Source organism: Bufo bufo, chromosome 2, assembly GCF_905171765.1.
Source record: "Bufo bufo chromosome 2, aBufBuf1.1, whole genome shotgun sequence".
Taxonomy (NCBI): domain Eukaryota; kingdom Metazoa; phylum Chordata; class Amphibia; order Anura; family Bufonidae; genus Bufo; species Bufo bufo.
This window is the reverse complement of record NC_053390.1, coordinates 498,747,859-498,775,590: the sequence shown is the minus strand read 5'-3', so window position 1 is coordinate 498,775,590 and position 27,732 is coordinate 498,747,859. Positions and strand designations below refer to the sequence as shown.

The window sequence follows — 27,732 nt, the reverse complement described above, 5'->3', positions numbered from 1 at the left end:
AGAACCCCCTCCAGCACTACTTCCGTTCCTACTGGCGAAGAATCTGAATTTGAAGTACAGAACATCCTCGATTTCAAGGTAAGTGGTGGCAAGAGGTACTTCCTTGTAGACTGGAAGAATTATGGTCCTGAGGAACATTCCTGGGAGCCGGAAAAAAATGTACATGCTCCGAATCCTCTCAAAAGATTTTTTCAGCACATCAGGACCAAGAAGAAGAAGCGTGAGAGGGGGGAAACTGTAACAATGGCAGCTGGCAGCCGTCAGCGTGCAGAGGGTGCAGAGCATCCTGCTATGTACCTCAGTCGAACTGCACACAAGGCTCCTCTTCTCCGCTGCAGGCTCCGGACTCAACTTTCCTGTGGGTGGCGACAGCTTCAGTTGCACCTTGTAGGAGCCGCACGCGTCCTGTTTCTTTAGGGTTCGTGCACGTCCCTGATTCTGCCTTCTCTCCAATCCCGGCCAGGCACCACCTTTATAAGGGTGCTTCCCCCTTCCTGTGATGCCTGAGCAATATTGTAGTTTTCTACAGCGAAGGTTCCAGCTTGTTGTTCATGTGTTGATATCCTGCTTCCGACCTTAGCCTGTATCTTGACCTCATCTCTGCCTGATCCTCCTGTACCTCGCTGCTCTCAAGTGTATGATTCAGATTGTCAACCACGCCTCTGTCTGCTGTTCAGCTTGTTAGACCTGCTGCACCTGAGCTATTCAGCTCTGCTGTTCTAACAGCTCCAGCTCTGCTAAATCACTAACTCAGCTCTGCATCATCTGACTCTGCTGCTGCGCTCCTTCCCTCCAGTGACAGTTCGCGCCACCTGCCTGTATCCCCAATGCTTGCAGTGGGGCATTCTGGCATGCTCGGCCAGCTGCCACTTAACCGGGACCACTCTTGCGGTAGCGACTTGGTGTCTCCCCTGCAGCTAAGACCAGCTTCCGCATCTTGGAGTGGGATAAAGGGTGAAAACCAGGGGAACACTTAGATTCCGCTCCCAAGTTTGGCCCAAAGCCAAGCCGGTAAGTGGCACAGCGGGTCCACACCCGTTGGAGCTTTACAATAGTCCTGGCACTTTACAAATCATTAGTCAGACCACACATGGAGTTTTGTGTACATTTCTGGGTTCCTGTGCACAAGAAAGACAGAGCTGGAGAGGGTTCAGAGGAGGGAAACTAAAGGAATAAATGGAATGGGTAGACTACAGTACCCAGAAAGATTATTAAAATTTGGGTTATTTATTTAAGAAAATGATGACTGAGGGGCAGTGTAATAACTATGTATAAATATATCAGGGGTCAGTACAGATATCTCTTCCATGATCTATTTATACCCCGGATTGTGACTATGACGAGGGAACATCCTCTACATCTAGAGGAAAGAAGGTTTCTACACAAACATAGAAGAGGATTCTTTACGGTAAGAGCAGTGAGACTATAGAACCTGAGGAGGTGGTGATGGTGAGTTCACTAAAAGAGTTCAAGAGGGGACTGGATGTATTTCTGGAGTGTAATATATTACAGGTTATAGTTACTAGAAATGGGTTGTTGACCCGGGGAGTTATTCTGATTGCCTGATTGGAGTTGGGAAGGGATTTTGTCTCCTACAATGAGGAAAATTGCCTTCTACCCCATGGAGTTTTTTGCCTTCCTCTGGATCAACTTGCAGGATAACAGGATGAACTGTATGTATGTCTTTTTTCAGCCTTACAAAATATATTACTATGTTACATTGGTATAGTTACTTGCTTTCTTTTGGACACTAATAACTCTTGGCAAGTGACAAGCAGGATTCTGGCAGGACACAGACCTGAGGCATTCCTTCAAGCCCCTCCCATCTACCCACTAAGCCTTGCCACTTGTTCAGAAAGCCCTACTCATTAATTAAACTTGAACCTCCTTCCTAACTGTCTAATCCTCCAGCTCCTGCTATGTAAATAAGCCCTCCAACTGCCTCCTCCCATCATCACTTCAGCATGCACAAATATGCTGGCACATCAGTCACCAATATCATACCTTGCAGGGACTGGTTGATGAGCGTAATTGGCTGAGGCTTAGGGACTGGTTCTCCTCTCCACTCATGAGCTGCAAATGGTTCAGAAAACAAGTCTTCTGCACTGAAAAATGACATCACTAGAGTACACAGCACAGCATCTTCTGATAGATGTCGTTTTGAACACCATCGTTTTGAACACATCTAATATTGATGCTTCATCCCACCACTGTCTAGTGTGGGCATCCATCATCCGCTGCTTACCAATCTGACATTTTCATTAGCTACCAGATCAACAGTCCTGCCCCCAAAGAAATCTTATGGGCACATACCCCAGACTGCAAATACCCAGCAAGTTTCTATCTGCCCCTTTCAAGAGACATAACTTTTTATGTTCTAGTCAACATAATGAAATAGTTTTTTGTGGGACGAGTTATGCTTTATAATGTAAATATACTCTTTTGGGCTACAAATAATGTAGTGGGAAGCTTTTAAACATTTTTTAATTGGGGTGAATAAAAAAAAAAAAAAAAAAACATTTTTATAGCATTCACTTTACCGTAAAAAAAGACATACTAACGTTATTGTTCGTCTTATGATTCAGACGGTTAGAAACTTTTATAGTTTATGTTATGTTTTAGTGCTTTTTTCCCCCCAAAATTTATTTTGTATTACCATATTCTGACAGCTATAACTTTTTCATTATTTAGTCAATTGAGCTGTGTTAGAGCTTGTTTTTGTTGGGCAAACTGTAGTTTTAGTGTATGTGTGACTTTTTAATCACTTTTTATTCCATTTTTTGTGGCCGGTGGGGTGACCAAAAATTACCAAAAAATGTTGGCATTGTGATTTCCTACTAAGCCCTCTTGTTGCAGGCGGTCCAGGGAGCATAGAGGAGTGACGGTGCAGGGTAGAACTGGGGGTGGAGCTGGGGTCGGCCCCAAAAAAGTGTCTGCATGGACCTGAAATTCCTGATGGCAGCGCTGGCCAACACTCCCAACAAAATGGCTTGCGTGGCTACTTTGATTTCACGGGACCCCCGCCGATCAGCTGTTAGAAGAGCATAGGCCATCATTATCAATTTCTGGATAACCCCTTTAATCTTTCTTCTCCTTCTTATGTCCTAATCTTTAGTAACTAATGAGACTCTTCTATCAAACTTTTTCACTCAAGGGGAGCTCCGCATCCCTCCTATTATTTTGCATACTCCAACATCGCATTTAATCTTATAGGAAGCTCAAAAGTCTTTAGGGGCAAATGCATATTTGTGGCATCCAGACACAAGAGGGATGCTAAGTCATGGTACAGTACCTTTACTGCGAGAATGAGCTTTGACAGGTAGAACAAGCTATGACATTGCACCCTTCAAAATATCTTTTAAAAAAGCCTACTGACTTTTTCACTTTTTCATTATCTGAGGTTGAAAGATTGATTTGTTACTCTAAACATTGTTTCTATGACTATGTAAATAATGTACACACGTTATTAGTCAAACAACTAGGGGACAATAATGCTAAATCAGCCCCATTCTTGAGTAAAGATTCAGTCTAATAGGTACATCCCATTATGATCCCACTAAAGTAGCCAAACGTTTTATTTATTTATTATTATTATTCATTTTGAGTTGGAAGTGATTAAAGAAATGGATTGCCTTATTTATATAAAAAAAATATGGGGACATGCTATTCCCTCATATGGATAAATTATTCAGTTCATTTATGGTGGGTGAAAGTATCCCATATTCTATGTTGCAATCCTTTAATACAGCCATTCCTAGACTGGGGAAGGACTCCTTAAAGTGCCCCAACTACTGCCTAAGAAGCCGAGTGAATTCTGATTTAAAGATTGTTTACCATGCTACTTACTAACCGAACTGAATTGTTGGCTACTCCAACTTGATTAGGTGTAATTTGTCTGCTTTCTTCACTAGAAGGAAGGTGGACCTTGTTGATGCTGCAAATGGGGGGTGGAAGCCCTTCTTCTTGAATACAGAAAAGGTTTTTGAGTGCCTAAACTGGTCTTTCATGTTTCAGACATTAAAGAACTTAAGTTTAATGAGCCCTTCTGTGCAGGAATGGACAGGTATCTACTCCTCACCAAGGGCGTCAGTGAGATTACTCGACACTCTCTCTACTAATCTCACTATACAAAATGGTACCTATCAGGGTTGTATTTTTTCACCCCTATTGTATGTTTTAAGTATCAAGCTCTTAGCAGCTCAGATTAAAGAGAATCCTAATATAAAATAAATACAATACAAGACAATTTTTTTTACAGTTTCGTTGTTCATAGACAATGTTTAACTGACTTTGTCAGGCTCTTCAACTTTCTTTCCAACATTGAGCTAAAAAATTAATATTATCAAAACAGAAGCCCTTCAAATAAATTTATATACTTCTTTTCGTGATATCACCCTTGCTGTACTACAGAACACCAGCGACTAACTGTCCGCTGTCTCTAACATCATGTCCTCTCTCTATCTCTCTATCTAAAACTGAATCTTTCAAAAACTAAAATACTGGTGTTTTCTCCTTCCACTAACCTACCTAAACCTAATATCTTCCTTTCAGTGTGTGGCACTATCATAACTCTGTGGAAGCACGCCTGCTGTCTCAGTGTTAGGTTTGACACAGATCTTTCCCTTACCCCCTATATTCAATCTCTTGCCCGCTCATGCCGCCTTCACCTCAAAAACATCTCTAGAATTCAACTCTTTCTTATTGTGGAAACAACAAAACTCTACTTGTTGCCCTGATCCATTCCCACCTCAATTATTGCAACTCATTACTAATTGGCTTCCCCCCTCACCAGACTTTCCCCTCTCTGATCTGTCCTGAATGCAGCAACCAGGCTTCTCTATCTGTCTACTTGCTACTTCGATGCCTCTGCCCTGTGTCAGTCATTGCACTGGTTGCCCATACAGTACAAGATTTAATTTAAACTGCTCATTCTCATCCACAAAGCTATCCACAGTGCTGCACCCCCTTACATCTCCTCCATTATCTCTGTCTACCATCCTAACTGTGCTCTCCATTCAGCTAATGACTTACGACTGACATCTGAACCTCTCACTCCCGTCTCCAAGACTTCTCCCGAGCTGCATCAGTTCTCAGGAATGCCCTACCCCAAGCAATTAGGTTAATCCATAACATCCATAGTTTTAGACAGTCCAAGAAACACATCTTTTTAGGTTAGCCTATAGCATCCCCTGATCACACCCTTCTTCATTCATTGCTCCCCCCTTCATAGTTATTCTTCTGAACCTGACCTATCAGCATCCACCACACACCATGTACTCATAAGCACTATAGATATCGGCTGGCGACTGGCTCATGCAGCCTTATATCTACTCCCCCATTGTGTTAAGATGGCTGGACCATTATATAAAACAAGCACTTTTTAACTATTGTGTCACTTTTTTTGTCACTCCCATCTCCTCATTCCTATTGTTGACCTGTTTACAGCTATGTTATTTATGACTCTGTGTTATTTATGATGTTTGTACTTGAACTCCTAATTGCAAAGCACTGCAGAATATGTTGACGCTATATAAATAAAGATTATTATTATTGTACGTTTGAATTAATGGAAATCACTGCATTTTACCTAGACATTTCTATGTCTTTGAAACATTACCAATATGGATCCCATCCTATAAATTCAGAGCCATACAATCTTACTCATTAAATCTGTTTGAAATTCCAAGTGCCATAAAGGGTTTTTAAAAAAATATGATTTACAAAAAAATGCTTTGAGTACAAGTGGTAAAACTAAAAAAAAATACAGTATATTAAATTGGTATCTCTGTAATTGTACTGACCAGCAGAATAAAGACACACTATTTTCCCTGCACGGTGTACGCCGCAATAACAAGACCCAAAAAGCAATGGCAGACTTGCTGCCTTTTCTTTATCCTGCTTCCCAAAAAGCAAAATAAAAAGCAATAAAAAAGTTGTATGTACCCCCAAAATACAACCAATGATAATGACAACTCATTCCGCAAAAAAATAAGCCCCTACGGCCCCTTTTTTAGACCTGGAGTGAGTGGGGAAGAAGTCGCAAATTCTGCCAAACATGGCGTGCGACAGAATCAGAGTCTGAAAATATTGTATATCTTTTCGTAAATGACCCCCATAGTTCTCAGAAAATGGCAGTACTGGCACATAGAGACTGTTTAAAAGCAACAATTGAGCATTGATTTTTGCTAAACAGCTATGAGGTCAAAATGCTCACCGTACCCATTGAAAATAGAAAAAACACAATAATTGCAAAAATTATATATGGACCAAACCCTGATTCTGATATGATAAAATCTGATATTCTAAGCCAATATATTTTCATCAAATCGCATCTGTGCCGGCCTACCTACATCAAGGTGGTCTCAGTCAGGCAGGAGCCTGCTTTAGAACCTATCTCTGCCAGTGGGCAGACCCTGCACATGTGCTGTACTTTTTACTTCTGTAATATATTTATATTCTGTCCTCCTTATGTGTGAGGGTATATAGCTTGACAGACAGCTAAACCTTTCCCGGCAATGAATTGACAAAGGAGCAACGTCCAACTTGGACTTTATTGCAAGGATATATGAGATAAAACTGAGGAACAGAAAAAGAATGCACTTACTAATGCAGTCTGACATATGACAATGCATATAATACATTACTGTACAAAGCAATGCACATACCAACGATGCTACCGTAAGCTTGGATGAAGAGAATGGATCAGGATCCTACTAAGCCAAGTGGTTACCTCTGGAATGATGGCTGTGATGAGGAAATGGCTGCTATAGGCAGGACTGACAATGTAATCAGAGTTCATAGGCTACAAGTTATGGAAGCTGAAATGGGTCAAACTTCTAATGTGAAGAGCTGCAGTGTATGCAAACGGCCACCAGATGGTGCAGTTACACCATGAACAGAGAATTATACATTATAAATATAAAGCATACTAACCATGCCTTAATTAACAAATAACAAACTGCTGAAGGCATGACACTCTCCGCCTTGTATCTAAAGGATACCACATTAAGTCACCTCTGGAGAGAATAACAAAATCTTGTAACGGTCACGTACACACACACAGGGGGGAGGATAGTGATCACTGCGCTCCACCCTCACCCCTGGCCCTGTCTACTTGCCTCACGAGTCCTGATGACAGGGGACAACTGGACGGCAGTCCCTAACTTAGTATGAGTGCGTGAAGGACAGACAAGACAAATAACGGATAGTGAACGGACCGGGTCAAAACCAAGAGGACAACGCAGTACAGAGGGATAAGCAAAGAAAGGTCAGGAGAAGCCGGGGTCATAAATACCAGGAGAGTCGAGAAGTACCAAAGGAGTCCGCAAAGAATAGTCAGGTGGAAGCCGAGGTCAATATACCAGGAAGGATGCGCAGTACAGGAGGAGCAGGCAAAGGATCGTCAGGGAACAGGATCAGGTAAGTACACAGGTATCCAACAACTGCCAGGAACCTAAATTAACAGGCAACCTGTGGCCAGCAGGCTGCCTGTATTTATAGTGGGGAGTGAGGGTCATGTGACGTGGCCAGCGTCACATGACCGACAGACTGACCAGTCGAGCACCGAGTGATCAGCTCGGCACTCAAGGCAGACCTAGGAGCAGGGAGCCTCCCAGCTAGCAAAGACCTTATGAACGAGGGGAACGAGGTCAAAAACAGATCCTCGCTCCCGAAGCTAAGCAGCAGGTCTGCGGCTGATGGGAGACCGAGTGTGCCTTCGGCACCCCGTTACAGTACCCCCCCCTTTTACGAGGGGCCACCGGACCCAAGAATTCAGGCGATGGCCTTTCAGGGTGTTCTAAATGAAATTTTCGAACAAGTCTAGGAGCATGAACCTCCCTGGCAGGTACCCAAGATCTCTCTTCAGGTCCATACCCCTTCCAGTGAATCAGGTACTGCAAGGAATTACGCACCTTCCTGACATCCACTATTTTAGACACCACATACTCGACAGCATCATTAACAAGAACCGGCAGAGGCGAGGCTTTCGATGGTACTACCGGTTCAAAATATTTTTTAAGTAGAGATTTATGGAACACATTATGAATGTGGAATGACTCGGGCAGCTCCAACCTAAATGATACCGGGTTAATCACCTCCGTGATCTTATATGGTCCAATAAAACGAGGAGCAAACTTTTTAGAATCTACCTTAAGAGAGAGATTCTTGGAGGACAACCATACCTTATCCCCAACCTGAAAATTCACCCCCCTTGAACGTCTCCTATCGGCCTTGAGTTTCTGAGAACTTTGAGCCTTTTCTAAGTTCGATTAAACCCGGGCCCAAACTGTGCACAGTTCAGAGGAGAGCCTATCGGCCTCAGGGTTAGAGGAGGAGACGGATGACCCAGAATGAAAACGGGGATGGAAACCATGGTTACAAAAGAAAGGTGAAACCCCAGCAGAAGAATTGACACGGTTATTCAAAGCAAATTCAGCCAATGGAAGAAATTTCACCCATAATTGCTGGTCATCCGCAACATACAACCTCAAGAATTGTTCCACAGACTGATTAAGGCGTTCAGTTTGCCCATTACTCTCAGGGTGGTAGGCAGAGGAAAAAGACAATGAAATTTGACATTTTTGACAGAAGGCTCTCCAGAATTTGGACACAAACTGCACACCCCTGTCAGAAACAATATTTTACGGGATACCATGCAATCGAACAATTTCTTTCACAAAAAGAGACCCCAGGGTTTTGGCATTCGGGAGTTTAGACAGGGGAATGAAATGGACCATCTTGCTAAACCTATCGACCACTACCCAAACTACAGTCTTACCCTCCGCCGGCGGTAGGTCAGTTATAAAGTCCATCGAGATATGGGACCTGGGTCTACTGGGAATGGGAAGGGGTCGTAGGTTACCAGCAGGGTGAGTCCTAGGTGTCTTGGACCTGGCACAAACCTCACAGGCTGACACGTAGGACTTGACATCCCTAGTTAGAGTGGGCCACCAATAAGATCTAGAAACCAGATCCTTAGTGCCCTCAAAACCCGGATGTCCACAAAAGGCAGAATCGTGACACTCACCCAATAGCTGGAGACGAAATTGTACGGGAACAAGCAACTTATCTGTTGGGGTGGATACCGGTGCCAGATGTTGTTCAGACCTAATGCGATCCGAGATATCCTGCGTTAGAGCTGCTATGAAGATTTTTGCTGGTAGGATGGATTCAGGTGGTACCTCAGTAGGTTGAAAAGCATGGAAGCTCCGAGATAATGCGTCTGCCTTCACATTTTTACTTCCCGGCATGAAGGTAATTGAAGAATCAAAACGAGTAAAAAACAGAGCCCATCTGGCTTGACGGGGATTCAACCTCTTAGCAGACTCGAGAAACATAAGGTTTTTATGGTCAGTGACAACAGTTACACAATGCCTTGCCCCCTCCAGAAAATGCCTCCACTCCTCAAATGCCCATTTAATGGCCAGCAGCTCCCTATTACCTATGTCGTGGTTTCTCTCCGTGGGAGAGTATTTCCTGGAGAAGAAGGCACATGGTCTCAGGTTAGTGAGGCTAGCAGGACCTTGTGAATGGACTGCTCCTGCGCCGTCCTCGGACGCATCCACCTCCACAATAAAAGGTCTCTCCTGATCAGGCTGGATCAGAATGGGAGCGCTACTGAATGCCTTTTTTAATTTTTCAAATGAAGAAATGGCCTCAGTAGACCAATTCTCCAAATCCACCACTTTCTTAGTAAGGTCGGTCAACGGTTTAGCAATTACGGAAAAATTCATAATAAATTTATGATAGTAATTGGCGAAACCTAAGAACCGTTGTAAGGCCTTTAAGGATGAAGGTCTTACCCATTCCTTAATTGCTAGTACCTTACCAGGATCCATCTTGAAGGCGTGAGGAGTCAGAACATGCCCTAGAAACAGAATCTCCTGTACACCAAAGACACATTTCTCTTGCTTAGCGGATAGCTGATTCTCCCTCAACACCCCTAATACTTGTTTAACATGAGACACATAGGATTCGAAGTCAGGAGAGAATTTCAAAATGTTGTCAAGATAGACAATAACAAATTTACCTAAGAACTCCCTAAGAATGTCATTCATTAAGTTTTGGAACACAGCTGGGGCATTGCTGAGTCCAAAAGGCATCACCTGATATTCAAAGTGTCCTGCCGGAGTATTGAACACCGTCTTCCATTCGTCTCCCTCCTTGATTCGGATTAGATTGTATGCCCCTTTCAGGTCAATCTTGGAAAACCAGGTTGCCCCCAGAACCTGGTTAAATAAATCCGGAATCAATGGGAGGGAGTATCTATTCTGGACAGTGATTTTATTTAATCTCCGGTAATCGATACATGGCCTAAGACCACCATCTTTTTTCTTAACGAAGAAAAACCCCGCCCCCATAGGAGAGACAGAAGGTCTAATATGCCCTTTACCAAGGCTCTCTTTAATATAATCTTCCATGGCCTTGCGTTCGGGCTTAGAAAGATTATAAATTCGCCCCTTAGGAAACTTGGCCCCCTCTACTAGCTCTATAGTACAATCATAAGGTCTATGGGGGGGTAGAACCTCCGGGGTTGGTGATGAGAATACATCAGAATATTCCCTAACAACAGTGGGTAAAGTATCAGACTTTACTGAGACCCCAGCCTGTACCACGGACAAGCATGAGTCACACTTAGGCCCCCATCTCACCAACTCCCCCTTGGACCAATCTATAGTGGGGTTATGTAGTCGGAGCCAAGGCAACCCTAGTACCACCTCAGCCGGTAGGTTCTCCAGGACTAAAAGGGAACATCTCTCTGAGTGGCACACACCCACGGTTAGAGAAATCTCTGAGGTACATGAGCTCACCGTACCACCAATAAGAGGAGTAGCATCAATAGCCATGACATGGATAGGAGTTGGTAAAGCAAACATTGGAATACCCAATCTTACAGCGTACTCGGAGTCAATAAAGCTGGCCGCTGAGCCAGAATCAATAAAGGCCTTACCCAGCCATTTATCTACCCCCAGAGAAATCGTAATGGGTACCAAAAGCTTACATTTAGAAAAATCAGGGTGTACCTGGTCTTTAGGTTGCCTTGCCTTAGGAGACTTGACAGAGAGGACCTTCTTAGGGCACTGGTTGATCCAATGGTCAGGATCTCCACAGTAAAAGCATTCTCCACGTCTGAGACGAAGATTCCCTCGGGTCATGCCAACCTGCATGGGTTCCTCGGTGGAGATCTCAGCATTGTCTCTGGGATAGGCCTCTGCCTGGACCACCATCTGGGAAGAGAACTCTTGTTCCTGTCGTCTCTCTCTAACCCGTCGGTCAAGTCGGACAACAAGGGTCATCATCTCCTCTAAGGTCTCTGGAAGTTGATAACTGACCAGAAGATCCTTTAAATTATCAGACAGACCTGACTTGAACTGACTCTTCAGGGCTGGTTCGTTCCATCCTGAGGGGACACACCACCTTCTGAATTGGGTGCAATAATCCTCCGCAGGTAGATTGCCCTGAACCTGTGCCTTTAGAGCCGTCTCAGCTACTAGAGCCCTGTCTGGTTCATCATAGATGGTACCCAGGGCCTGAAAGAACCCCTCCACAGAAGTTAAACAACTGGCGCCAGCAGGTAAAGAGAGTGCCCAGTCCTGGGGATCACCCTGTAGTCGGGAAATTATAATGCCCACGCGTTGACTCTCGGGGCCAGAGGACACTGGGCGCAAACGGAAGTAAAGTCTGCAACTCTCCTTAAAAGAGAGAAACTTCTTCCGGTCTCCAGAAAAGGGTTCTGGGAGCTTAATCTGGGGCTCAAAATGCGTACTGGAGGTGTCACGAGTTGGAGGTCCCAGGAGAGACCACCGCATCGTCAAGCAATAAACAAACGGAAATCAGGTACAGACACACAAGAGTTTATTGCACAAACAAAAACCAGGGAAGGCAGCACAGACAAAACATGAGCTCTATGTACCGTCAGCACAGTGGGAGAAAACCCCCACTGCGCCACTGTCTAGTAATACTCCACAGGGGCGTGATTAAGCAACTCCTGGTATTCACTAGTGCCCCAGATGGTAGGGTTAGGCTTTTCCGCAGGGAGTTGCCAGGGTCCACTCTGGAGCATGAACTAGACAGTGACAACAGGAGTAAATGGACAACAGGTACCAGAAGGTACCGACGGCACATAGGCATACATAACATAGACATGCAAATACAAACAGGGCAACTAATAACACAAGCAGGAGTACATAGCAAGGAAACATGAGTGACAATGAGCAGAGAAGGACTTGCTCCACCAGTAGTAAACTGAATGGCCTTGTGCATGGCACTCCGCTGCAAAGAAAGGTGCAGCAAGGACTTGCTGAACAGAGACATGAATACACACAAGGTAACTAAAACATAACTGGCAGAACAGATAACAGAAAGACAGGAAAGAGGACATCAAAGAGGACGGGAATGAACAAGTAGGAAACCCACAGAGCACAGACAGACAGACACGAATCCCATGGGTCAGCAGCATGGGAGAGTGAGTACAAACAGGAGCAGGACAAGACAACACACACCAGGAGAGCTGACCCAGAACTGAGGAAACCTCAGCCTTATATACAGGTTCCATGGGTGCAGCAGAGAGGCCACACCCATGGAGCAGACAGAGGATTAACTCCTAATAGGAACACAGTTAACCCATACAGAACCACAAATAACACACAGAAACGAAACTTCAGCGATGAGCGCCGAACAAGCAAGGACGGAAGGTCACAGCCAAAGGTAACGACTGTGACAGGAGGCCTGAGGAGTGGAAGAACCTTGCCCTAACTCAAAAGAACTGAGTTTTTCCCCTAGCTCCTGCACCATCTGCGTCAGATTAGAGACATGGTCAGTCAGGGTCACCAGAGGATTCATTATACAGTGGTTATCAGGCCTGTTAATCTGTAGTGGTCACGTGCACACACACAGGGGGGAGGATAGTGACCACTGCGCTCCACCCTCATCCCTGGCCCTGCCTACTTGCCTCACGAGTCCTGATGACAGGGGACAACTGGACGGCAGTCCCTAACTTAGTATACGTGCGGGAAGGACAGACAAGACAAATAACGGATAGTGAACGGACCGGGTCAAAACCAAGAGGACAACGCAGTACAGAGGGATAAGCAAAGAAAGGTCAGGAGAAGGCGGGGTCATAAATACCAGGAGAGTCGAGAAGTACCAAAGGAGTCCGCAAAGAATAGTCAGGTGGAAACCGAGGTCAATATACCAGGAAGGATGCACAGTACAGGAGGAGCAGGCAAAGGATCGTCAGGGAACAGGATCAGGTAAGTACACAGGTATCCAACAACTGTAAGGAACCTAAATTAACAGGCAACCTGTGGCCAGCAGGCTGCCTGTATTTATAGTGGGGAGTGAGGGTCATGTGACGTGGCCAGCGTCACATGACCGACAGACTGACCAGTCGAGCACCGAGTGATCAGCTCGGCGCTCAAGGCAGACCTAGGAGCAGGGAGCCTCCCAGCTAGCAAAGCTGCCCTGGGAACGAGGTCAAACACAGATCCTCGCTCCTGAAGCTAAGCAAAAGGTCTGCGGCTGATGGGAGACCGAGTGTGCCTTCGGCACCCCGTTACAAGTCTGTTCAGTAACAGGTCTGAGGAAGAGTTTAGGCTCATGTTGCCTGCAGACCTTGACTTCCACCTTTCTGACTTTCCCATCTACACTTTGGAACACCTTGGTTATCAGTGCCAAAGGCCAGTCATTTCTTCTTGACTGAGAGTCTTTGACAAGAACAATATTACCTACCTCCATGTTGGGTTTTCTGGTTTGCCATTTATTCCGGACATGTAGTGTAGAGATGTATTGTTTCCTCTATTTATCCCAGAAGGCATCTGCTAGGGTTTGCACTCGTCTCCACTGACACTTGTACAAGTCTTTAGTACTAACTATTCACCAGGAGGAGCTGATGCTGTACTGACTTTTTGGGTGAGAAGAGTGGAAGGGGTGAGCAAGAAAGGATCCTCTGGATCATTGGATATTGAAGTCAAAGGTCTGGCATCTGGCATTCATGATCGCCACTACTTCAGCATGAAGGTTGAGAGGGTCTCATGTGTGAGCTTCGAAGTTCCCAGCTGTAGAAAGACAGAATCAAGAAAACAGCGGGCTATGCCAATCATACGCTCCCAAGAGCCTCCCATGTGAGAAGAATGTGGGGGCTTGAATGTCCATGTACAGTTTTGGTCAGCAAGATATCTCCCTACATGGTCGCTGTCAATGTTTGAGGGGATATGCAGTTCTTTGCAGGCTCCAACAAAGTTGGTACCTCTATCAGAGCAGATTAGTTTAACTGGGCCTCTAATGGAAATGAAACGTCTGAGAGCATTTAAAAAGCTGAATGTGTCTAAAGACTCGATAACTTCTATATGCACAGCCCTGATACTCATGTACGTAAATATGACTGCCCAGCGTTTGCTGTTTGCATGAGTCGGTCAGCAGGGAGGTTAGCCATCTTCTGTGACTGAAAAATACCATGTAGTTTTTGGCAAGTGACACATTTGAAAATGAGACTCACAAGTCTTTTTGCTCCCACTATCCAGAATCCAGCTGTGCGTAAAGCTCCTTCAGTGAACAAACATCCCTGGTGTTTAGTCTTCTCATGATAGTGTTGCACAAGTAAAGATGCAATATGATTGTTTGGGAGTATTATGGGATTACATTCATTACTCTTGAATTTTGCATTCGAAATATGTCCCTCAACTCTCAACAATCCATTAGCATCTATAAAGGGGTCAAGTCTCTTGAGGGAACTGTCTTTAGGAACACTCTTTTGATTTTGGATGAGCTCAAATTCTTGAGCATAAACCTCTTGTTGGATAAAATGGATGATAACGTCTCGGGCCTGTGTGAGCTCATCCACTGTATGTGCCTTATGACAGTAATGCCAACCTTTGCAGTGCTCTGATCCTGTAGGTGTGGCTCTAAAGGATCTGGCTATGTGGATCAAGCCAGCTATAGCTCTGTTCAGTGAATTTCCATGTAGAAAACTTATTGAATTGTTTGGATCCAAGCTCTCTGTTAGAAACTCTTGTGGTGAGTATAGAAACGTGAGGACGAATATCTGCATCAGCATTTGGCTCTAGCAGCTCAAATGTGTGCAGCGTACTCAAGTTGTGTGCAATAGGTGTTTCTGGGTGATGTAGTGCAATATACACTAACCTGGTACGGCTGACTCTCTGCAAGGGCAGGTATAGGTAGAAATAGTTCGTGACGCCAGTGCCAAGTAAACGGTGGCACGCCGTTTGCGGATGCAGGAATAAATTGAGGAAACGTAGCTTTAAAACAGAACTCCAACTTTAGTAGTTTTGCAAGCAGAGACAATAGTGGAAATGCAGTTCCTAAGCATACAGTCGATTTTGCAATTCGGTCGATGCAGGCAATTCAGTTATAGCAGGGTAATTACAGAGTGTTGAACACAGGACTTGCAGCACAGGAGCTTGCACTCTAATTCTGTCTGATCCTGGAATACAGCAATTCTTCACCAAGGCCCATTAACCTAATTCTGGCTTTATATCCTTGGCTATGGCTTTAATAAGTACCTCCTCTGTCTTTCTGAGTACCTCTTGCTTTCCTGATCTTTGCCTCTGTCTCTCTCAGCTTCTGGATGGTTCCTCAGGCTCTTAGTCTAAGGTATTCCTGCTTCTGCATATGGGAATTCAGGAGGGAATCTTCTCCTGAACAACAGGCTTCAGGCCTGGACTTGTCTCGGACATTGTCTACTCTCCAACTGTAGATTACAGATACTAGACTCCGTCCTCCTTGCACTTCCCTGACTGGCCTTATATAAACTAGGGCTCCCTAGCTCCCTCTAGCGACTAGAAGCTGGAATGACACCCCTGCAGGCCCATACATGCAAGTTTCAGTAACAGAAAAATACATACATTACATGACATTTTATAAAACTGACATATAACAACTTCCCCATAATTAGGAGGGACGACAGCACACCAAGTGACACTTTGGTAGTGACGGGTATTACAGTTCCCGTACACTACATACCCCACTGCTTTAAGCTGAGTACGGCCTCGTACTCCATCATGGGTCGCCCAACTGGAATCTCTACCTGAAATAGAAAATAGAGACATGCAGGCATACATACATGTAATTCATCTGCATTTACATTTACATCAGGTCCAATTGGCAAAGGTGAAGGGTAGTGACAAGGGGCGTCGTTCTCTTCTCTCAGGATAATGAATGGAACGGGGGCGCTGACCTGGCACAGCGTAACATTATAACCAGGATAGTCCATGACAATGAATAAGTCCATGATAGAACAGAAGAAAACGGTATAAAAGTTCTTGGAGGCTCAAATAACAAACATGAGTCCGTACCCAGGTCATTTCTTATTAAATCACAGAGGCTCTCATGCGGTGGAGTCCATCTCTGGGCACATTACTTTTAAAAGAATAAGAATCTCAGAGGCTCAGGTACTTTTGAGTCTGTCTCCGGGCACGGTTCCTTAGTATGAAGTTGCACAATAAAAGGACAGCAAAGACAAGTGCTGTAATACCCCTGATCAACCTGAAAAGGGGGTGAAGGGTAAAAGGTGCAACAAAGGAACAGGCACAACTTGGTGTGGGTAGCAAAAGCAGGCAGGAGGTCCTGGAAACAAGCCTGGCCTTGCTGACTTTGTAATTTCAGTGGTCAACACCTACCACTGAGCCGTGGACAAACTGGCAGCCGCAACAAAGGACCAGGAAACATAGGACTCCTGTCCCGAAAGGGTGAACATCACTTCTGATGAAATCAATCAAAGGCCTAGCAGGCTGATTCACAGTGAAATATTGTAATCACTTGGCTCCGCTGGCAAGTATCGTCTGTAGTAGTCCTCTACAGGAGGATGGGCCCACATAACAGTGTCAGGGGGCAGCTGTAGAGTAAAGGGGCCCCTAATAGGTATTGGCCCCATAGGCCTAGGGGTGAACCCTCTGATGGACCGTGCCGGCCCTGGCATGATCACTGCAGGGTGTGACGTGCTTGGCACCGCCGCAGCAAGCGGTCCGGTGCTCTGGGTGCAGCAGTTTACGGCAATCGCGGGTCCGGTCTGGGACACTGACGGAGCGGTGGCAACAGAAGGCGGTTTACGGGTGGTGACAGGCACCCCTACCTCATCCTTCCTCGGCGGCGTCTGGATCCTGGCGGTGTATGTCCTGCGCAACTCCCGCAACTTCTCCTCCAGCCGGACGATCTGCTCACCGATGCTCTCTGTGTCGGAGTCGCTGTCCTCTGCTGGCGCCGCCGGCGCAGGTACAGTCACCGATGACGCGGACTCGGCCTCTGCAGGTTCTGGCGATGCGACTGGTCTCCGTCCCATCCGGATGTTCTGAAAGGTAGCACTAAGTCCTTTTAACTGCTCCAGCTCCGATATTGTCTTCTCCCGACGAGGCAACTCGGGGGAAGGGTAGGGGCTCACCCATTTTTCCAACACGGTTGGCTGCCAGAAGACGTTTGGCCCAATGAAGGAGCTCCGCTCCTGAAAGGCGTGATGGGCCGGCTCTGGGGAGCGTTACGGTTCCCGCTCGCAGCCAGAGTAGTCTTCTCCTTCTTCTGCCTCCCAGTCCTCAGGTACACGCTTGGGACGGGTCACAGCAGTCGCATAAGGGCCTCGTAGGCTCTCGGCAGGGGTGTACTCCACTTCCTCTCCCTCGCGGAGGCTGTGTTGGTACGAAGGGAGGTAGTCTCTTTTGACAGGCCTTCGGTTAACATAGAGGTCTCTGCCAGTTAGATAGTCCTGAATAAACCCGTAGCCACGGGATTTGTCAAATGAAAGCACCACTCCCTTTCTCCTTTCCAGGCGGGGTTGGGTGTGCGTATGTTTCTCATGTATGGTCTTGGTTAATTCCTCATAGACGATTTTAGTCTTTGTATTCCGCTTTATAGCGGCCTCTCGGATCTCCGCCATCAGGGAGGACCATTTGAAAGATGGCTGGAAAAAGTCCCTCCACGAGCCATAGTAGGACTCGGGTTCTTTCTCCCTTGGGCGGCAGGCGGGTTGCTCCGGTCCCGGAGCGTAGGCCGGTGGAGCCTCCTCTAGCTCTACACCGATGTCAGTCATCTTTTCAATTTCAGGTGCGGACGCTGCAGCAACACTCTGCTCACAATCCAACATGCTCGATCCTTCTGAGGAGAGCTATAGGGTCGCGTCAATTAGAGTAGCCAGCTCCTCCCATTGCCCTGGGAGGCCGCCCCCCAGGTATTCTAGTATAGGGAAGGCGGTGTCCATGCTGGCAGACATGCGAATGTCCAGATAAGCCGTGGCGCCTGCCCTTGACCTTCTTCCCGCTTTTTCCTCAGAAAGGCGCCAATTTTTCCCGCCTTTTCGGGATGAAGGTGACGCAGCAGTAAATTCAGCAAGCTCAGCGGCCATCTTTAGGTACAAACGCTGTCTATTCACTGACGGCAAGCAGGAATGTTTAAAGTCCACAAAACCACACTCCAATGCGGCGATTTTCTTCCTCTGGGTAGCGCAACACTGCACAGCGCTTTTTAGAGTTTTTTGGTACACTTTGGGTATGATTTTCAGTCCACAAAGTCCACTTGAATAAAACAGGTTATTTGTCACTTTGGTCACAGGGCAACTGTATAAGGCACAAAGTTCACGCTTCTTGCACTAGAAAGCGTGCGTATCCTGTTCGTGACGCCAAAAGAGAGGTGCAGCGTACTCAAGTTGTGTGCAATAGGTGTTTCTGGGAGATGTAGTGCAATATACACTAACCTGGTACGGCTGACTCTCTGCAAGGGCAGGTATAGGTAGAAATAGTTTGTGACGCCAGTGCCAAGTAAACGGTGGCACGCCGTTTGCGGACGCAGGAATAAATTGAGGAAACGTAGCTTTAAAACAGAACTCCAACTTTAGTAGTTTTGCAAGCAGAGACAATAGTGGAAATGCAGTTCCTAAGCATACAGTCGATTTTGCAATTCGGTCGATGCAGGCAATTCAGTTATAGCAGGGTAATTACAGAGTGTTGAACACAGGACTTGCAGCACAGGAGCTTGCACTCTAATTCTGTCTGATCCTGGAATACAGCAATTCTTCACCAAGGCCCATTAACCTAATTCTGGCTTTATATCCTTGGCTATGGCTTTAATAAGTACCTCCTCTGTCTTTCTGAGTACCTCTTGCTTTCCTGATCTTTGCCTCTGTCTCTCTCAGCTTCTGGATGGTTCCTCAGGCTCTTAGTCTAAGGTATTCCTGCTTCTGCATATGGGAATTCAGGAGGGAATCTTCTCCTGAACAACAGGCTTCAGGCCTGGACTTGTCTCGGACATTGTCTAATCTCCAACTGTAGATTACAGATACTAGACTCCGTCCTCCTTGCACTTCCCTGACTGGCCTTATATAAACTAGGGCTCCCTAGCTCCCTCTAGCGACTAGAAGCTGGAATGACACCCCTGCAGGCCTGTACATGCAAGTTTCAGTAACAGAAAAATACATACATTACATGACATTTTATAAAACTGACATATAACAACTTCCCCATAATTAGGAGGGACGACAGCACACCAAGTGACACTTTGGTAGTGACGGGTATTACAGTTCCCGTACACTACATGTGTCTTTCTCAAGAGTGTCAAGTACAGGTTTGTAGAGGAATGTGGCTTTGTGAGCCACCTAGTATCTTTAAGGTTGGCTTCTGGAACAGCTCTTGTAGCATGGTCTGCTGGGTTGAGGTCAGTTGGTACATAGCACCACTGGATAGGCTGTGTTGACCTCCTAATTCTTTGAACTCTGTTATGAACATAGACATACAATCTCCTAGTCTCATTGTAAATGTAGCCCAACACTACTTTGCTGTCTGTATGAAACACTGTACTATCAAGTTTTATATCTATTTCTGACACGATAAGATCTGCTAGCTTCACTGCCAGAACAGCAGCACAAAGTTCCAGTCTTGGTATGGTAAGCTCAGGACTTGGTGCCAGTTTTGCCTTGCCCATTACAAAGCCAATTTGGACCTGATATTTAATGTCTATAGTTTTAAGGTAAACGACTGCAGCGATTGCTTTTACTAAAGCATCACAAAATGTGCACAGCTGCCTAGACTGAACCTCTGCATGAGAGAAGTGGGCATATGGCCTATATACAGTCAGGTCCATAAATATTGGGACATCGACACAATTGTAACATGTTTGGCTCTATACATCACCGCAATTAATTTGAAATGAAACAAACATGATGTGCTTTAACTGCTGACTTTAATTTTAGGGTATTTACATCTAAATCAAGTGAACAGTGTAGGAATTACTACAGTTTGCATATGTGCCTCCCACTTGTTAAGGAACCAAAAGTAATGGGACACTTGGCTCCTCAGCTGTTCCATGGCCAGGTGTGTGTTATTCCCTCATTATCCCAATTACAATGAGCAGATAAAAGGTCCAGAGTTCATTTAAAGTGTGCTATTTGCATTTGGAATCTGTTGCTGTCAACTCTCAAGATGAGATTCAAAGAGCTGTTACTATCAGTGAAGCAAGCCATCATTAGGCTGAAAAAACAAAACAAACCCATCAGAGAGATAGCAAAAACATTAGGCGTGGCCAAAACAACTGTTTGGAACATTCTTAAAAAGAAGGAATGCATCGGTGAGCTCAGCAACACCAAAAGACTCGGAAAACCACGGAAAACAACTGTGGTGGATGACAGAAGAATTCTTTCCCTGGTGAAGAAAACACCCTTCACAACAGTTGGCCAGATCAAGAACACTCTCCAGGAAGTAGGTGTATGTATGTAAAAGTCAACAATCAAGAGAAGATTTCACCAGAGTGAATACAGAGGGTCCACCACAAGATGTAAACCATTGGTGAGCCTCAAAAACAGGAAGGCCAGATTAGAGTTTGCCAAATGACATCTAAAAAAGCCTTCACAGTTCTGGAACAACATCCCATGGACAGATGAGACCAAGATCAACTTGTTCCAGAGTGATGGGAAGAGAAGAGTATGGAGAAGGAAAGGAACTGCTCATGATCCTAAGCATACCACCTCATCAGTGAAGCATGGTGGTGATAGTGTCTTGGCGTGTGCATGTATGGCTGCCAATGGAACTGGTTCTCTTGTATTTATTGATGATGTGACTGCTGACAAAAGAAGCAGGATGAATTCTGAAGTGTTTCAGGCAATATTATCTGCTCATATTCAGCCAAATGCTTCAGAACTCATTGGACGACGCTTCACAGTGCAGATGGACAATGACCCAAAGCATACTGCAAAAGCAACCAAAGAGTTTTTTAAGGGAAAGAAGTGGAATGTTATGCAATGGACAAGTCAATCACCTGACCTGAATCCGATTGAGCATGCATTTCACTTGCTGAAGACAAAACTGAAGGGAAAATGCCCCAAGAACAAGCAGGAACTGAAGACAGTTGCAGTAGAGGCCTGGCAGAGCATCACCAGCGATGAAACCCAGCGACTGGTGATGTCTATGCATTCCAGACTTCTGGCTGTAATTGACTGCAAATGATTTGCAACCAAGTATTAAAAAGTGAAAGTTTGATTTATGATTATTATTCTGTCCCATTACTTTTGGTTCCTTAATAAGTGGGAGGCACATATGCAAACTGTTGTAATTCCTACACCGTTCACCTGATTTGGATGTAAATACCCTCAGATTAAAGCTGTCAGTCTGCAGTTAAAGCACATCTTGTTCGTTTAATTTCAAATCCATTGTGGTGGTGTATAGAGCCAAAAATATTAGAAATGTGTCGATGTCCCAATATTTATGGACCTGACTGTATATGTAAGTTAGATAATGCCTTTAGAGAGTCTCTCCATGTTATCCATAGTGCCTCTTTCTCTGAGGGAAGTGGCGTATCCCAATCACATGTATCTGTGGTTAACTCTCTGAGCAGAGTCTTACCTTGGATGATCATAGGTGCTGCAAATCCAAGTGGATCGTATAGACTGTTAATGGTGGATAAGACTCCACGTTGTGTGAAAGGTTTTTGCTCTTGATTGACCTGAAAGGTAAAGGTGTCAGACTTGAGGTCCCAGCTGAGCCCTAGGCTGTGCTGCATGGGTATAGGGTCTGTTGCCAAGTCTAGATCTTTCAAATCACTGGCATTATCTTGAGTAGGGAAGGCCTCCATAACAACTTTTCTGTTTGAAGCTATCTTATGCAGCCTGAGGTTTGAACAGGAAAGCATACTTTGAGTTCTTTTGAGTAGACTGATTGCAGCCTCTGGTGAGGAAAGCGACTTTAAAGGGATTCTGTCATCAGAATTTAGGCCTATACCCTAAACATATGGCGAGGTCCCTACTAATACACAGAATCCTAAAGTGACCTTATCAAATGCGCCTGTGGCTCTATAATCATATAAAACAGGTTTATATAACCTGTCACTCACGTCAAAATGTGTCCAAGGGGACATCTCACGATGCAGGGTGCCCGGCTGCAGCCATCTCCTTTCGGTGCCCAGCACCGCCTTCTGAATTGAAATCTCCACCCTCCCTTCCATTAGAGCCGCCTACCTCAGTTCATCGTTCACTCCTGGCAGCGGCCTCGTTATGCGAAGTGCGCATGCGCCGGCTGGCACACTTCGCTAGAACCTGCCTTGGCCCCCTGATTACAGCCTGTAATCGGGCGGCCAAGGCAGGTTCTAGCGAAGTGCGCCGGCCGGCGCATGCGCATTTCGCATAACGAGGCCGCTGCCAGGAGTGAATGATGAACTGAGGTAGGCGGCCAGGATTTAAGGAGTCGCAGTTTCTCATATCCAGCTTGTAAGAAGCCATTGTTTCACTGTCTGTCCTCCTTATGTGCGAGGGTACATAGTTTGACAGACAGCTAAACCTTTCCCGGCAATGAACTGACAAAGGAGCAACGTCCAACTTCAACTTTATTGCAAGGATATGTGAGGTAAAACTGAGTAACAGAAAAATAATGCACTTACTAATGCAGTCTGACATATGACAATGCATATAATACATTACTATACAAGGCAATACACATCAGGATCCTACTAAGCCGAGTGGTTACCTCTGGAATAATGGCTGTGATGAGGAAATGGCTGCTATGGGCAGGGCTGACGATGTAATCAGACTTCATAGGCTACAAGTTATAGAAGCTGAAATGGGTCAAACTTCTAATGTGAAGAGCTGCAGTGTATGCAAACGGCCACCAGATGGTGCAGTTACACCATGAACAGAGAATTATACATTATAAATATAAAGCATACTAACCATGCCTTAATTAACAAATAACAAACTGCTGAAGGCATGACAATATATATATATATATATATATATATATACACTCACCTAAAGAATTATTAGGAACACCATACTAATACGGTGTTGGACCCCCTTTTGCCTTCAGAACTGCCTTAATTCTATGTGGCATTGATTCAACAAGGTGCTGATAGCATTCTTTAGAAATGTTGGCCCATATTGATAGGATAGCATCTTGCAGTTGATGGAGATTTGAGGGATGCACATCCAGGGCACGAAGCTCCCGTTCCACCACATCCCAAAGATGCTCTATTGGGTTGAGATCTGGTGACTGTGGGGCCATTTTAGTACAGTGAACTCATTGTCATGTTCAAGAAACCAATTTGAAATTATTTGAGCTTTGTGACATGGTGCATTATCCTGCTGGAAGTAGCCATCAGAAGATAGATACATGTTCTCATTCTGTTTATGCCAAATTCGGACTCTACCATTTGAATGTCTCAACAGGAATCGAGACTCATCAGACCAGGCAACATTTTTCCAGTCTTCAACAGTCCAATTTTGGTGAGCTCGTGCAAATTGTAGCCTCTTTTTCCTATTTGTAGTGGAGATGAGTGGTACCCGGTGGGGTCTTCTGCTGTTGTAGCCCATCCGCCTCAAGGTTGTGCGTGTTGTGGCTTCACAAATGCTTTGCTGCATACCTCGGTTGTAACGAGCGGTTATTTCAGTCAATGTTGCTCTTCTATCAGCTTGAATCAGCCGGCCCATTCTCCTCTGACCTCTAGCATCCACAAGGCATTTTTGCCCACAGGACTGCCGCATACTGGATGTTTTTCCCTTTTCACACCATTCTTTGTAAACCCTAGAAATGGTTGTGCGTGAAAATCCCAGTAACTGAGCAGATTGTGAAATACTCAGACCGGCCCGTCTGGCACCAACAACCATGCCACGCTCAAAATTGCTTAAATCACCTTTCTTTCCCATTCTGACATTCAGTTTGGAGTTCAGGAGATTGTCTTGACCAGGACCACCCGCCTAAATGCATTGAAGCAACTGCCATGTGATTGGTTGACTAGATAATTGCATTAATGAGAAATAGAACAGGTGTTCCTAATAATTCTTTAGGTGAGTGTATATGACCTAATCAAAGTTACCTGTTGGATAGATGGGACAAAAGTGGACAAGAAACTATGCCCAAGATGGAATAATAGAAGTGCATACAGACCTGAATGTGCCACTCCTTCAAGTATATTATACAGACAGAAAAAATTCACTGAAAAAGATAAAAATCATCCTGCACAATGTGATAAATAAATATGGAGATGTACATGGCTACATTTAGAAAAAGAAAAATCACTGAACATAATTGCACAACACAATAGATGCAAAAATTATATATATTGTAGACTAAACCCTCATTCTGATATGGTAAAATCTGAGATTCTTAGCCAATATAATTGTTAACCCATGATAAACCAATGCTTAGATCTTATAAATTGTTACTATATGTTGTTTATTTTTCATTAAGTGACAATGTGCATTGATTTATCATGGCAGGGACGCGCTGAGCTGGGGGGCACATGCCCCCCGGGCCAGTAGATGTTCAGGACCACCAGGACAGCGCAGGCGGGACAAGGGAACAAGGGGACAAGGAAACCACCCGCTATTCCCGGCGCATCGATGTGACATAGGCAGCGCAATGACGTTATCGCGCCGCCTGCGACGTTCCATAGGAGCATACCTGCCTGAAGAGCCTGGGTCTACATCACTTCATCGTGGGACCACGCCGGAATAGATGAGTATAGTCTGCCCTCCCTTATTCTCTCCATATGCCCTAACCCTAATACTGACCCCTAGCTCTAATACTGACCCTAAACCTAATGCTGGCCCCTGACTCAAATACTGGCCGCTAATTCTTAGGGTCCATTCACAACCATATATCTGGGGCCACATCTGTCCCGCAATTTTGCGGAACAGGTGCGGACCCTTTCATTTCAATGGGGCCGCAAAAAATGCGGACACCACGCGGTCCCGTTCTGTGCCCTGCAAAAAAGATAAAGCATGTTCAATTCTTTTGTGCGATTGCATTTGCGGACAAGAATAGGCATTTCTATAATAGGGCTGGTACCCACGTTTTGCGGATCCACAAAAGACTTACGGTCGTGTGAATGGACCCTAATTTTGACCCTTAACTCTAGTACTGACACCTAACCCTAATACTGACCCCTAACAGTGACCCCAATACTGACCTCTAACCCTAATACTGTCCCTTACCCTAATACTGACCCTAATACTGTCCCTAACCCTAATACTGACCTTAACCTAAATACTGGCCCCTAACTGTAATACTGGCACATATAAGAGGCACTATACATGAAGGGGGCACATATAAGAGGAGCTATACATAAAGGGCTATATGTATGTATGTATATATATATATATATATATATATATATATATATATATAAATATATCTATAGCACTATTTATAAGGGGCACCAAGCATGTGGCAATATATACAGGAGGCACAGAGCCTGTGGCACTAGCATTAGGGGCACTGTGTGTGGCATTATAAACAGAGGGCACAGGGAATATGGCACAATATACAGAGAGCACAAAGCATGTTGCACTATAAACAAAGGGCACAGGGCACATGGCACTATATACAAAGGGCACAGAGCATGTGGCACTATATACAGAGGGCACAGACTATGTGGCACTGTATAAAGAGGGCACCAAGCATGTGGCAATATATACAGGAGGCACAGAGCCTGTGGCACTAGCATTAGGGGCACTGTGTGTGGCATTATAAACAGAGGGCACAGGGAATATGGCACAATATACAGAGAGCACAAAGCATGTTGCACTATAAACAAAGGGCACAGGGCACATGGCACTATATACAAAGAGCACAGAGCATGTGGCACTATATACAGAAAGCACAGAGTGTGTGGCACTATATACAGAGGGCACAGAGCATGTGGCACTATATACAGAGGGCACAGACTATGTGGCACTGTATAAAAAGGGCACAGAGCATGTAGCACTATATACAGAGGGCACAGAGTATGTGGCACTACCATTGGGGGCCCTGTGTGTAGCACTAATGCTGCTGCTATATTTAGGGCACAGCATGTTGCACTAAGATAAGTTTGTGTTAGTATGCAGGGTGCCAACGTGTTGGTAAAGTGAGAAGCTAATGCAGCCAGCCAGTAGCGCAGGGGCAACACGTGAGGTGCACGGTGGACCGATGAGGGGCCAAAATATAACACACAGTTCATAAGTTTACTCACGGTTAGCAGAAAGCCTCCCTGGGCTGGCAGCACAGTGTTGAGGTGGACAGCACGAAATCCTCCGGGGCACGCTCTGTGGTAGGGAAGCATCAGCCAAGATGGTAGTTGAGGTGCCCTTGATGTTAGGGGTGCTTAGGGTGCTTGTTGTGGCTGAGTCCCTTGATGTTTTTTTATCGTGACGCTAGTACCGTTAATGGTGGTACAACCATTAGTAGTAATAATGAGGTAGACAGTGGTAAGATGCGACTCACAACTTTTACTGTTGATGACTTTGGTTGGTAGCAGTACAAAATACAGTCTCTTGATGTTTTTAGAGTTGGTCTGCAAATCCACTGTTTCTAGGCTTTTTAGGTTTGCCTTGGAGCTGTGGGTAAGGTGAACCTTGTTACTGTTGATGGGCTCAGTCCTATTCCTTGTCCTTTCCCTACAAGCTGAACATTGGGAACAGGTAAACTCGTCTGTTTCCCAGAGTTATGGTGTGACTGCCAGAAGCTATAAGTCCTCCACCATGCGCAAAGGTGTCTGTAGCCCTCAATAATGGCTGTTATCACCGATGATTCCTTAGGAAGCTTGTTTCTATTCCAGGGAGGCAAACTCTATCCTACTGGTCAGGGATGCAAGTGTATAGTCCGGCCACAAAAGGAAAACGCTCTTCTGCGCCTCACATGTTAGTACTACCTCATAGCGAAGTTGGTTCCACTCACTAATCTGTGTCATGGAGTCTTCACTCTACATTCTCTCCCACTAATCTAATCTGATCTACTCAGATCTGCTCTAGACTCTGATCCATTCTCAACCCTGATCTCCACACCCACTAACTAGGCCTGACCTAGGTATATATATAAGTCCTAAGTTTTATCCCCATCTAGTGGTGGGATGTATAAATTACACCTAATCTGCCTGGTAACAGGGATTTTGCAGATAAATTAGTACAAAGTTACACAATACAGCATAATACCGTTTTTAGGGTAAAAAGTGCTTTTAAGCAGTACCCACATACAAGTAGTGGGACGCTGCACTAAAGACATCTTCTCGGCAAAATCTGTAGAGCCAAATTGTGGCCGGAAGAAGTCATCATGGTGGCCTGAACCAGATGGGGAAGAACTCAGGAGGAGACTTCACCTCTAAATCACTAAATGGAAATTATTATTCTGCTACTGAATGTTTATGACGAGTGCTGTAGTGACCTGTATGATCTACAGCTGATGATGGGTGGTAGCATGCTGTTCTGTGAAACAACTCCCAGCATCCCTTTACTGCTGTTCAGGCCATACTGGGAACTGTAGTTTCACACCGTAC

At 45.1% G+C, this 27,732-nt stretch overlaps 1 long non-coding RNA gene across 1 annotated transcript; it reads left to right on the top strand.

The window, feature by feature from the left end:
* The first annotated feature begins 1,272 nt into the window (after positions 1–1,272).
* LOC120991640 lies at positions 1,273–21,469 on the top strand. The gene is made up of 4 exons (XR_005776747.1): positions 1,273–1,374; positions 7,512–7,517; positions 9,010–9,017; positions 21,460–21,469. It is a non-coding gene; the product is annotated as an uncharacterized LOC120991640 (long non-coding RNA).
* Positions 21,470–27,732: the final 6,263 nt, after the last annotated feature.